The 10,382-nt window shown below is 48.9% G+C and overlaps 1 long non-coding RNA gene across 8 annotated transcripts in view; it reads right to left on the bottom strand.

The window, feature by feature from the left end:
- The window catches only part of LOC132429402 (uncharacterized), a 285,989-nt gene extending 283,355 nt beyond the window's left edge, over positions 1 to 2,634 (bottom strand). For 7 of the 8 annotated variants that reach the window (XR_011246562.1, XR_011246560.1, XR_011246559.1 and 4 more), the window contains exon 1: positions 2,508 to 2,634. This is a non-coding gene — a long non-coding RNA (uncharacterized lncRNA). The remainder of the gene's footprint in view (positions 1 to 2,507) is intronic. The other variant, XR_009520330.1, reaches the window with a different exon arrangement.
- Positions 2,635 to 10,382: the final 7,748 nt, after the last annotated feature.

The raw sequence follows: 10,382 nt of genomic DNA on the forward strand, positions 1-10,382 counted from the left end.
AGCTTCCTGGTAGCCAAGGCAAGAAGCAAAATGTGATAACGTTCTGAGCTCTCATTGTCAGAAACATGTGGGCTCTAAATTGAGTGCTAAGCTTCCTGGTAGCCAAGGCAAAAAGCAAAATGTGATAACGTTCTGAGCTCTCACTGTCAGAAAAAAAGATCATACCGACATTGGGAAAGATAAACCCTTTCTAGGAGCTGCCTTTTGCAGGAATTAGGGTGTCCGTCCTTTTAAAAGGCTGATGAATAACATTGTGGGCAGCATCCTCAGCTGTCCCCTCCCCAAACCAGCAAGGCTGCGGACAGGCCTCTAACCCAGGGAGGCCCTGCTTCTGGGGGAGGATCAGAAAGGGCTCCAGTATGAGCCAGCCCCCGGCCGACCCACCAGCCCCACGCAGCTGCGAAATCGGCCAGTCACATAATTATTTAATGCTGTCTGACTGGGTGTCGGAAAATGCCTGCCTCAAACTACTATTTTCCATTTGGCATGAGTCTGGGCTGCTCTTTCTGACAATAAATTGCCATTGGATTCAGCTCTCTATTAAAACAGATCACGTCTCCTGAGGAGAGAAGAAAACCCACGATAATAAACCATAATTACTGTGGCAGAAGGCCATGTGACAAATTCATCTTAAAAGTCATCAATTGTTTGCAAGTTAAAGAAGAGAGTGCTGCAAAGAGAGAGGCGAGAACTGGGCATGGGGGTGGCAGCGCTGAGGAAACAGCAGCAGCAGAAAGTCAGGGCTTTCTGAATCTGGGTGACCAGGTACCTGGGCTTTCACTGTCCTATTCTCTCTGCTTTTGTGTGTTTGAAAATACCCATATTTAAAACGAAAAAAAAAAGTTTAAACCTAGGCACACTGCAATTTATACTGCAAGATTCTGGCCATGAAAAGCGATCTGAACCCTGTAAAGCACTCCCCGGGTTACCCACTATTCACTGCTGCTGCTGTGACTTGGCTCCCCGAAGCCCCAAGTGGCCTTCCAGAGTTCACACGCAGGCATCGTCTGAGTCCTGGCCCAGGGCACCCGGTGACCCAGTGGACTCTGAGTGGTCCTAAAAGCACCTCAAACAATGAGCTGTTTGTTCCCAATCCAGTGGTGGGCCTTGGAGAGCTGGTCTCAGCCCCTTCAACGGCTGCCAATAAGAAACTCTGACCCTCAGTGGAGGTGGCTGGGTGTGGGGGGGGGGGGGAACCAGGGGCTCTGACCCTCCCAGGAGCGGGGGAGGGAGAACATGGCCTTCGCTCCACCACTAGTGGGTCTGGGACGGGAGAAAGGAGAAGCAGCAGAAATCGGAGGGCGGCAGGGATAACTTTCCTGTCCAGCCAAGGCCTTTCTGCCTGCAGACTCGTGAGTTAGAAGCTAGAGGCTAGAGTCACGGGGGATGGTCCAGCAAGGAGGAGCCTGGGGTTGCAGAGCCTGGAGCGGAGGAGGGGCTAGGGGCTACAGCTGCGCGGAGGGGAAGGGCTGCGACCGCGGAGCCAGGAGGTCCTCAGAGGTGGGTGAACTCCAGGCAGCCTCGCCTCCCAGGGCCAAATTCAGAGAGACTGCAGGATGCATAGCCGTAAGTCTGGGGCCTCTGACGCAATATGACGCCACACCGCTTAGCTGCGCAAGGAAGGGGCACGGGGACGACCCGAGGGGGACCGAGAAGAGGGAAGCTGTGAGCTGACCCCTCGGCACCCGGCAGCCCTCCTCCCCAGGCAGCAGCCAGCTCGCTCCCTTCGAAGAATGCAGAAGAGGAACGTGCTTTGATTTTCTTAAAACAAACACTGCTGAGCAAAGAGATAAGCCGGGCCGGGGTTGGCTCAGGCTCCCCTGGTGCAAGGGAAGTCTCACTTCATATTTCCACCACGCAGGCCCCGGGGACCCAGCCGTGGCCCCTTCTCCTCTCGGGAAACGCCTGTCTGGCGAGGTGGGGTCTGCTCTGATCCGGCGACACCAGCAGCCGAGGGACTTTTCTCTGCCGGCCGGGCCCCCAGGATCCAACAAAGAAAGAGGGCCCTTGATGCCTGAAGCTCAGGAGGTGCCCCTCTCGACCCTGGGGGCTTGGAAAAGTGACCTTGTGGGGAGGGGGACGTTTCCCCTAAGACTCTGCCTGAGTCACTCCCGCTGTGAGAGGCCGGAAGCCACGGCAGGGCTCGGGAGCCGCGGGGGTGACCCGTCGCCGCCTCCCCTCCCCGCCGGCCGCGCGCCGCCATCTGCGCCCTGCGTCACTCACGCTCCGCGCGCACCGGGCGACACGAAGAGCGCCAGGCACTCAGTATTCCGAGTGCTTCTCACAGGTTATCTCACCTAGTCCACTCGGCGAACCTGCCAGGCAGGTACCGCTATCACCTCCAGGTACAGATAAGGAGCCAAGGTCACACATGTTCGTAGCAGACCCGCCTTGAACCTGACGCTTGGCTCTGGAGCCTGAGCGGAAAGGCGGCTCCGCGGCCCGGCTTCCCCAAGGCCCCGCACCTGCTCCAGGTGTGCGTGTGAGCCCAACCCCCGGCCGCTCACCTGAGCTTCCCCGTCGCTTGTTGCCTTGGAGACCGGGGTTCCACCTGCATGCGCCGCCTTCCGTCCCTCTCCCTCCGCCGGCTCCCTGGGCCTCTTCCTGCGGCCGGTTGGCCGGACCCCTCCCAACTTCCGGCGTCGGGCCCAAAGCCTATGCGTATATACGCGTTTACGCATACGGGTACGTATACGTTCTCTTTCACTCAAAGTTACGCATACGGGTACGTATATATATATACATATATACGTTCTCTTTCACTCAAAGGCCAATTCCACAAGACTTCCTTCAAAGGAAAGGAGGAATGAACAGCTCCCCTTTTCTATCCCAAATATCCTTTTTATTTTTCAGTCAAGTGGGTCTTGATAAGCCAGCCCCGTAGGGTTACACGGAGGAGTCCGAAGGCGCAGATGCGGAGGAGGAGGGGGCACACAGGGAGCAGAGCGGGCAGGAAGGGCACGCGCCCCACTCGGAGATGACGAGCCCGGGACTGGTAATGAGCCCAAGAGGGAAGAGCCCCAGTGCCGGGACGTCGCTGTCACTTCTGAGCGGTGACCAGCACAGTGCACCTGAGCAAGGACTGGCTAACAGGGGGCCACGAAAAAAAGTGTGCTCCAAGGCACAGGGCGAGGAACGAGAATCTGCAGGAACGCGTCCATTCGCGTGGAGGAAGGGCCAGTCTCTCAGGGTGGGACAGTGGTCTAAGTAGCTCTAACTTGCAGCTATATACAAAGACGCTCTTGGTAACCAAAGAGGAATATTGGGAGTCTGGGATTGACATGTCCACACTGCTGTATTTAAAAAGGATAACCGACAAGCACCTGCTGTACAGCACAGGGAACTCTGCTCAGTGTTCTGCGGCAGCCTGGATGGGAGGGGAGTCTGGGGGAGAATGGACACATGTATGCACATGGCTGAGTCGCTTTGCTGTGCACCTGAAACTATCACAACGTTGTTAATTGGCTCTACTCCAATATAAAATAAAAGGTTAAAAAAGAGATAAAGAAAAAGAGAAAAAGGAAGTCTGTCAGCAACCCCCACCCCACCGCCATCCCCCTCACCCGAGCAGACCACACACAGTGACCAGCCATCACAGGTATTCCTACCTGCTTCTAGAGATGGCTGGAACAGGCCAGAATGTGCATGGCTTGATTTCACTTCCCTTAAGTAATCTCCCTGGATCTGTGCTTCCTGAGCTGCCTTCTAAATTTAATTTTCCAAGTAGATTTTACTACAAAAGAGAGGACAGTAATAACAATAGCCACGGTTGTCTGGTACTGAATTCTTACTAAGTGCTTTACAGGTGTTTCTCCCTCAGACAGTCACAAGACTCCTGTGAGTTAAGGTTATTTTGTAGACGAAGCTGTGTCTGCCTTTTGTTAGCTATTCACAGGCAGGCATTGACCTGAGTTGCTCCTCTGCAGATTTTATCACAGCGCCTTGCATACACGGCAGACTTTCAATTACGTGTTCCACTGAACCAGATTCAATTAACAACACTCCGGGGTTAAGGACACACCTCTTTACCCCAAGTTGCAAGTGAGAGCTTTTTTTCTTTATTAACACGGTAATAAAAATAGCTAACATTCATTGGTCTTAGTAGGTGCCAAGTACTGTGCCTAATGTTTCACATTCATTATCTAATGTGACTGTCATAAAAATCTTATTATTATTTTCCCCATTACAAAGAAATCCCCAGAGGTTTAGAGAAGCAGTTACAAAGAGGCAAAGCTAGGATTTGAGTCTGTGCTCAAATCATGAGTCAAACAACCCCAGTCTAGGGATTTGTGCTCTTTATCACTAAGCTAATCCCCAAAATAAACATATTAAAAATGAAATTCATACAGTAAATAAATGGGAAAAAATCCCCATAATCCATTGTTACACAGCCATCTCCCCTTCACCACAATGCCCACTTCTTTCACACAGATTTCCACTGCTAAGTGTTCGACACACATCCTTCCAAATGTTTTTTGGTGTACATACATGCATATATTTTTCAATTGTTTTTGGCCGCGCCTCGCGTGGAACGTGGGATCTTAGTTCCCTAACCAGGGATGGAACCCGCGCCCCCTGCATTGGAAGCACGGAGTCTTAACCACTGGACTCTCAGGGAAGTCCCCATACATTCATATTTGTTACATACATACTAGTTTTTTCACAGTGGCATCATACTTATTATACTGATCTTCAATTTATTTATTTTTAACAATTCTGGACACCTTTCCATATGAGTATGTGTATCTTGTTATGGGCTACATTGTGTTCCCCCAAAATTCATATGGTGGGGTCCCAACCCCCAGTACGTCAAAATATGACTGTATTTGGAGATGGGACATTTAAAGATGTAGTTAAGGTAAAATGAGGTCATTAGGGTCCCTAATCCAATATGACTGGTGTCCTTATAAGAAGAGTAAAGGACACAGACAGGTACAGAGGGAAGACCCTGTGAGGACACAAGGAGAAGGTAGCTGCAAGCCAAGGAGAGAAGCCTGAGAAGAAAGCAACCCTGTTGACACCTTGATCTTAGACTTCCAGCCTCCGGAACTATGACAAAATTGCTTAAGGCACCCAGTCTGTGGTACTTGCTATGGTAGCCCCAGAAAACTAATACACAGCTTTATCACAGTTCTTTTCATCTGCCACATGGAATTCTTTTTGATAAATGTACCATGATTGATTTAAATAGTTCTCTTTTTGTAGGAATCTAAGGCCTCCCTCCCTTGTTTTCTTCCTTTCTTCCTTCCTTCCTTCCTTCCTTCCTTCCCCTCTCTCTTTCTTCCTTCCCCTCTTTCTTTTTCTTTCTTTCTTTCTTTCTTTCTTTTCTTTCTTTCTTTCTTTCTTTCTTTCTTTCTTTCTTTCTTTCTTTCTTTCTTTCTTTCTTTCTTTCTTTCTTTCTTCCTTTTCAATTACACAGAGTGCTATAATGGATATCCCTAGGAATATTCTTACACGTTTATGAGTGAGTGTTTCCATAGGTTAAATTCATCAAGGAAGAGTTCTCATGTCAACTAAGAAGCATGTTTTGTAAGTCAGTACCTATCGCCCGGGAGCTTTGAGTTTTGCATGCATGTAGTTTGTTAAGTAATTCATTACTGTTCTTTTTCTGCACTCACTTGGCTTCCCGCTCCCCCTTTTATGTTGCCCGTTTCATTTTTCGGATTGCTTTGGACCTTTTACATAGAGAAGGAGCTAAAAAGAAAAAGAGTCAGGCACAGGCTTAACTCCAGGAGGACGACAGAAGCCCTCAGCCTCACCAAAGTCAAGAGGCTGCTCTGTCTCCAGCTCCAGCTCTTCGTCCCTTGAGTTCCTATGCAATTTCTTAAACTCACAGAGGCCACACGAAGACCTAGGAAGCCATGTGACACTAGAGGTCAATTCAGTTGTCGTTGCCAAATCCCTCGAGAGGCAGCTGCCGGTGGAGAGAGGCAGCGGCATAGCCACGTTGGAGAATTCCCTGTAGTTGGCTTCAAAGAGTTCAACGCGTTAACACAGAGACTCAAGAATAGAAGTCTATATTCTTCTCTCCTCTCCTCATTTCTCTTTCTTAAAAACCGTCAATGCCATGTGATTTCAGAATGCTGGTCCCTGTTCAGAAACCAGACTCGCCATGTCTGTAGCTCAGCGTAAAGCCCCAGCTTTCCGGGTGAGGGCTCGAGGCCCGGTTCTTATCCACCCTCTCCCGCCGCCCCTCTCCGGCACAGCACCTCTGCCTCTGCAGAGGCCTCACGACCCCTGCTGCTGCCCTGACTCAGGCTAATCACACAGTCGCTCCCTTCGACTGTGGGCCCTCTGAGTGCAGAGTCTATGTCTCACACTCCACATTCCCGGACTCTGGTGAGAAAATGATAAATACGGAGAAGGGGGAAAGAGGAGAAAAAAGAATAAGGAAGGACGCAGTGCCTGCCTCGAGGAGATGACGACCTTCCACTCCATGCACGCTCTGCCCCCTCCCATCCCTCTCCAGCCTCCAGACTCAAGCTGGGCTGTCCTCACCCACCCCAACTCCTCCTCTCCTCTAGGAAACTTTCCGGACTACTCTGCACTATTTATTTATTTCCTAAGACTATGCAGAACTCTCTGAACTGGACTATAGGCCCTTTGAGGGCAAGGACCATTCCTTGGGCTTCTTTCTTGTAAAGCTCCAAGCACACACTACAATAGACAGTTATCAGACTAAACGGAAGGCACTGTCCAAGAATAAACCCCTTCTCTTCCGATGCCTGAGACAACAGTTGAGACAGAAACTCGGCTGTTGAGAACTTCTGTGAGATCAGAGACCCAGGAGGAACGATTCTCACTGTTTCTAGCCCTAAATCCTACCAACCTAGTTGTCACTTAACCAATGTCAGTTTTCTAATCTGCAGAAGGGGAATAATAGTTAACTTTATTGTTCTATTATCCATCAAGCTGCTGTGAGGATAGACCGCATGTAACATATAAATAATTATAAGCTATAAACACACACAACATATAAAGACTTAACAGTGCCTGGGTGGGATGTAGAAAAACCCCCATTATTAGCGGCAGCAGCCTTATTATTATCCCACTTTCCAAAAGGTGTCCAGGTTTCTCTCCCCAAGGCCCAGTATAAAGAGAATGCTGTGATGAGAGCTACCCACTAGGCAGCAGTGCAGAGTTTAAAACAGATTTTTGTGTCTAGGTATGGGTTTGATCAGTAGAGGGAAGAAATGGAAATATTTAATATCACGTTCCTAGTCCATGACATCCAAAACTGCTTTAGAAGCCAAGAAGGACTAAGGAGGGGCTTCCCTGGTGGTGCAGTGGTTGAGAGTCCACCTGCCGATGCAGGGGACACGGGTTCGTGCCCTGGTCCGGGAAGATCCCACATGCCGCGGAGCAGCTGGGCCCGTGAGCCGTGGCCGCTGAGCCTGTGCGTCCGGAGCCTGTGCTCCGCAATGGTAGAGGCCACAGCAGTGAGAGGCCCGTGTACAGCAAAAAAAAAAAAAAAAAAAAAAAGACTAAGGAAACCCCAGAGGCTGTAGCAAACCTATGTTGCAGTGAGATTTCTTAAATATTTATTCTCCTTCCAAGGGCTACCTGCAGATGGAAGAGTAGGTAGGCATGCTTCGGATGGGACACTTACCAAAAAAGTGGGGAAGCATGGAAATTTCCAAAGTATAAAGCCGAAAAATACATCTTTTTTGTTTCAGAAAAAGTGACAGACAAAAGCTTTTGAAAATCCCCTTGGAGCTGAGATTTCCAATTTATGGAATTGATGAGTCTTAAAGCTTGAAAGGGACCATGAAATTACTGATTAAGTTGAATGCCTCATCTAAAAAGGAAATGGACACCGAGAAAAGACAAGTCACCTGCAGAAAGTCACCTGGTGGTAGCATAGCCTAGAAAGAAGATTGGGTCTCTTGACTCTCAGGCCATGACTGTCCAGGCTACCAGAGCCATGTGTAGATAGGTGACTTTTGAAGAAATAAGAGCAAAGTGGCTCAGACATAGTGCCCTAGACTGATGGAGAGACTTTCCCATTGAGCAGTTAGGTCTTTATCTAATTATCTCAAAGGCAATAGGTATGTGTCAGACTTTCCCAGCATGGTGGGGAGAAAATAGCAGTGGCCTAACCATTGGAATCTTCATTTAGATAGAGATTGGGCAGCAAGGAGATTTACCCAGTTTGCTTTTAAGAAGGTTTTCTTGCCCAGAACAGTATAAACCTTCTCATCCGGAAGATTCTCATTTTTCTCAGCCTGACTCCAATCCATTTGCCAATCCAAAGCAGAGTGTGTTACACATTAAAGCCACAGAATCATTTATGGGTACCATATGGAGACATAATATCTCGTAACCCAGTGGTATTGTCCCTAGAGTTAATATAACTCTGTTAACATATGTTCCCGCTATTCCCATCCTGAGAGATGTGTATTGAAATATATTATGCACGGTGTGTGGTTAATGGAAAGATACAGGGGGTATATTAAAAAATAAATCTGTTTATGTGACCTATGCTGAAATACATTTGAAATACCATACAGTTGCTTTCAACTGTATGTGGAGGAAAAGATAGTCAACTATCTCACTGTCTTTTCCTCTGATTACTCTTTCCTTTTCCTTTCAACCTCCCATGTCTCCTTGTATGTTTTCTCAGTGCCAAGCTAACCACAGAATAGTAAGATTAGAGGGAGGGGAATGTGATTACAGGAACTAAGGCAGTTAGTAAGAAGGTGTGGCTGGGAGTAAGGGGCAACAGGAGAAAAGAAAACCGTCAGTCATCCCATCCCTCTGAATCCTGGCAGTACTATATTTCCAAAACTTAATCCAGACAGGAGATCAAGAATTTCCACTTTCCAGTCCCCTTGTTCCATGGTCATATCCATGTGTCAGAGAATGACCTCATTTTACACTTCCTTTGTAAAGCACGGAAGTCACTGACAGGGAAAACATTAATCTGCAGTTTCCTCTGACACTTCTTTCCTTGTCATACTCTGTACACAGTTAGTTTTCAAGACCAGCTCACCCTTAACCGTATACATTTCTAGAATTTATGTCATCTTCTCCAATCCTCTTACGCCGCCCTAGTCTAGGTTTCGTGGTCTTGAATCTGGAAGATTGCCGGGGCCTCTTACTTGGTGTTTTGCCAACAGCCTTTTCCTATCCTAATCCATGCTTGCTCAAGTTCACCGGAGTTGTGAGCTGATTAAAATCTGATCTGAGTTCAATATCTGATTTTAAATCTTTCCATGGCTCTCCACTGCCCACCAAACAAAGCACAAACTCCTTAAGGTGGCATGAAGGGCCTTCATGATGAGACCCCAGCCCAACCTTCAAGCCTCATCTCCCACCACTCCACCCCAAGCACCCTGGAGTCCAACCATAGCAAGTACTTCCATTCCTGACACTCTCGTGCCATTGCCCATGCTGACCCCACTGTGAGGAACGCCTTCCCTCCTTAGCTACTAGCAAATTCTATTCACTCTTCAAGACCCAGCTCCGGCATCATTTCCTCTGTGAGGTCTTCCCAGACCCTCTGAAAGTTATCACTGCAACTTCCTCTTCTACAATCCCGTAGACCTAGCACATACCTCGAGTACAGCCCCTCCCACTCTACATCACAGTCATCCGACTGGCCCCCCGGTGAAATGTGAGCCTCCTGAGAGCCAGCACAAGAGGTTTCATTCTATAACTCATTCAGTAAATATGGAGCATGGAGACCCGACTGCCACTTAGAAGTTGGGAGAACACATTCTGGGTCCTTTACGTCTTAGGCCATCAGCTTCTTCATATGCAAACGGGCAAAGTAATTTAACATCATGCATCATGTTAGTATGATGAATAAATACAATAATGCAAGCAAAGCCCCGAACAGAACCCTCGTATATGGTTAATGCTGAGGGATGGCTATTACTGTTATATTATGGCTGTGTGCCAAGCACAAGTGCAAGGTCAATTAGGGCCCACCCTCGAGGTCCTCAGAGTGTAACCGAAGAGACAGACAAACCACTAGTGCAGTGTCAGAAGGACACGGAGCTGCCGGGAGAGCGCAAAGTGGGCCATCTACTATCGAGGCTGAAAGTCATTCCTGGAGGAAGGACTGAAAGGGGATGAATCTGAAACCACAGAGGATGGGGGACAGCCTCCTGACATTTCCCGGATGAGACGTGATGCTGGCCTGCACTAAGGCAGCAGCCGTGGACGGGAATGGAGGGGACAGCTTTAAAGACATCTGGGAGGTGGAATTAAGTCATGTGACTAGTGAGTGATGAGATGTGGGGTCCCTGCCAGGGAGAGTCTGGCGAGCACCGGCCCGGGGGAGGTTTAGAATGCAGACTCAGGAGCCATCCCTGTGCCGGTTTTAACTGAAGCAACCGGAGAGCGCGTGATGCGGGGGGAGGGAGGGGAGCGTGTGA

This window comes from Delphinus delphis, chromosome 8 (assembly GCF_949987515.2).
Source record: "Delphinus delphis chromosome 8, mDelDel1.2, whole genome shotgun sequence".
Classification (NCBI taxonomy): Eukaryota; Metazoa; Chordata; class Mammalia; order Artiodactyla; family Delphinidae; genus Delphinus; species Delphinus delphis.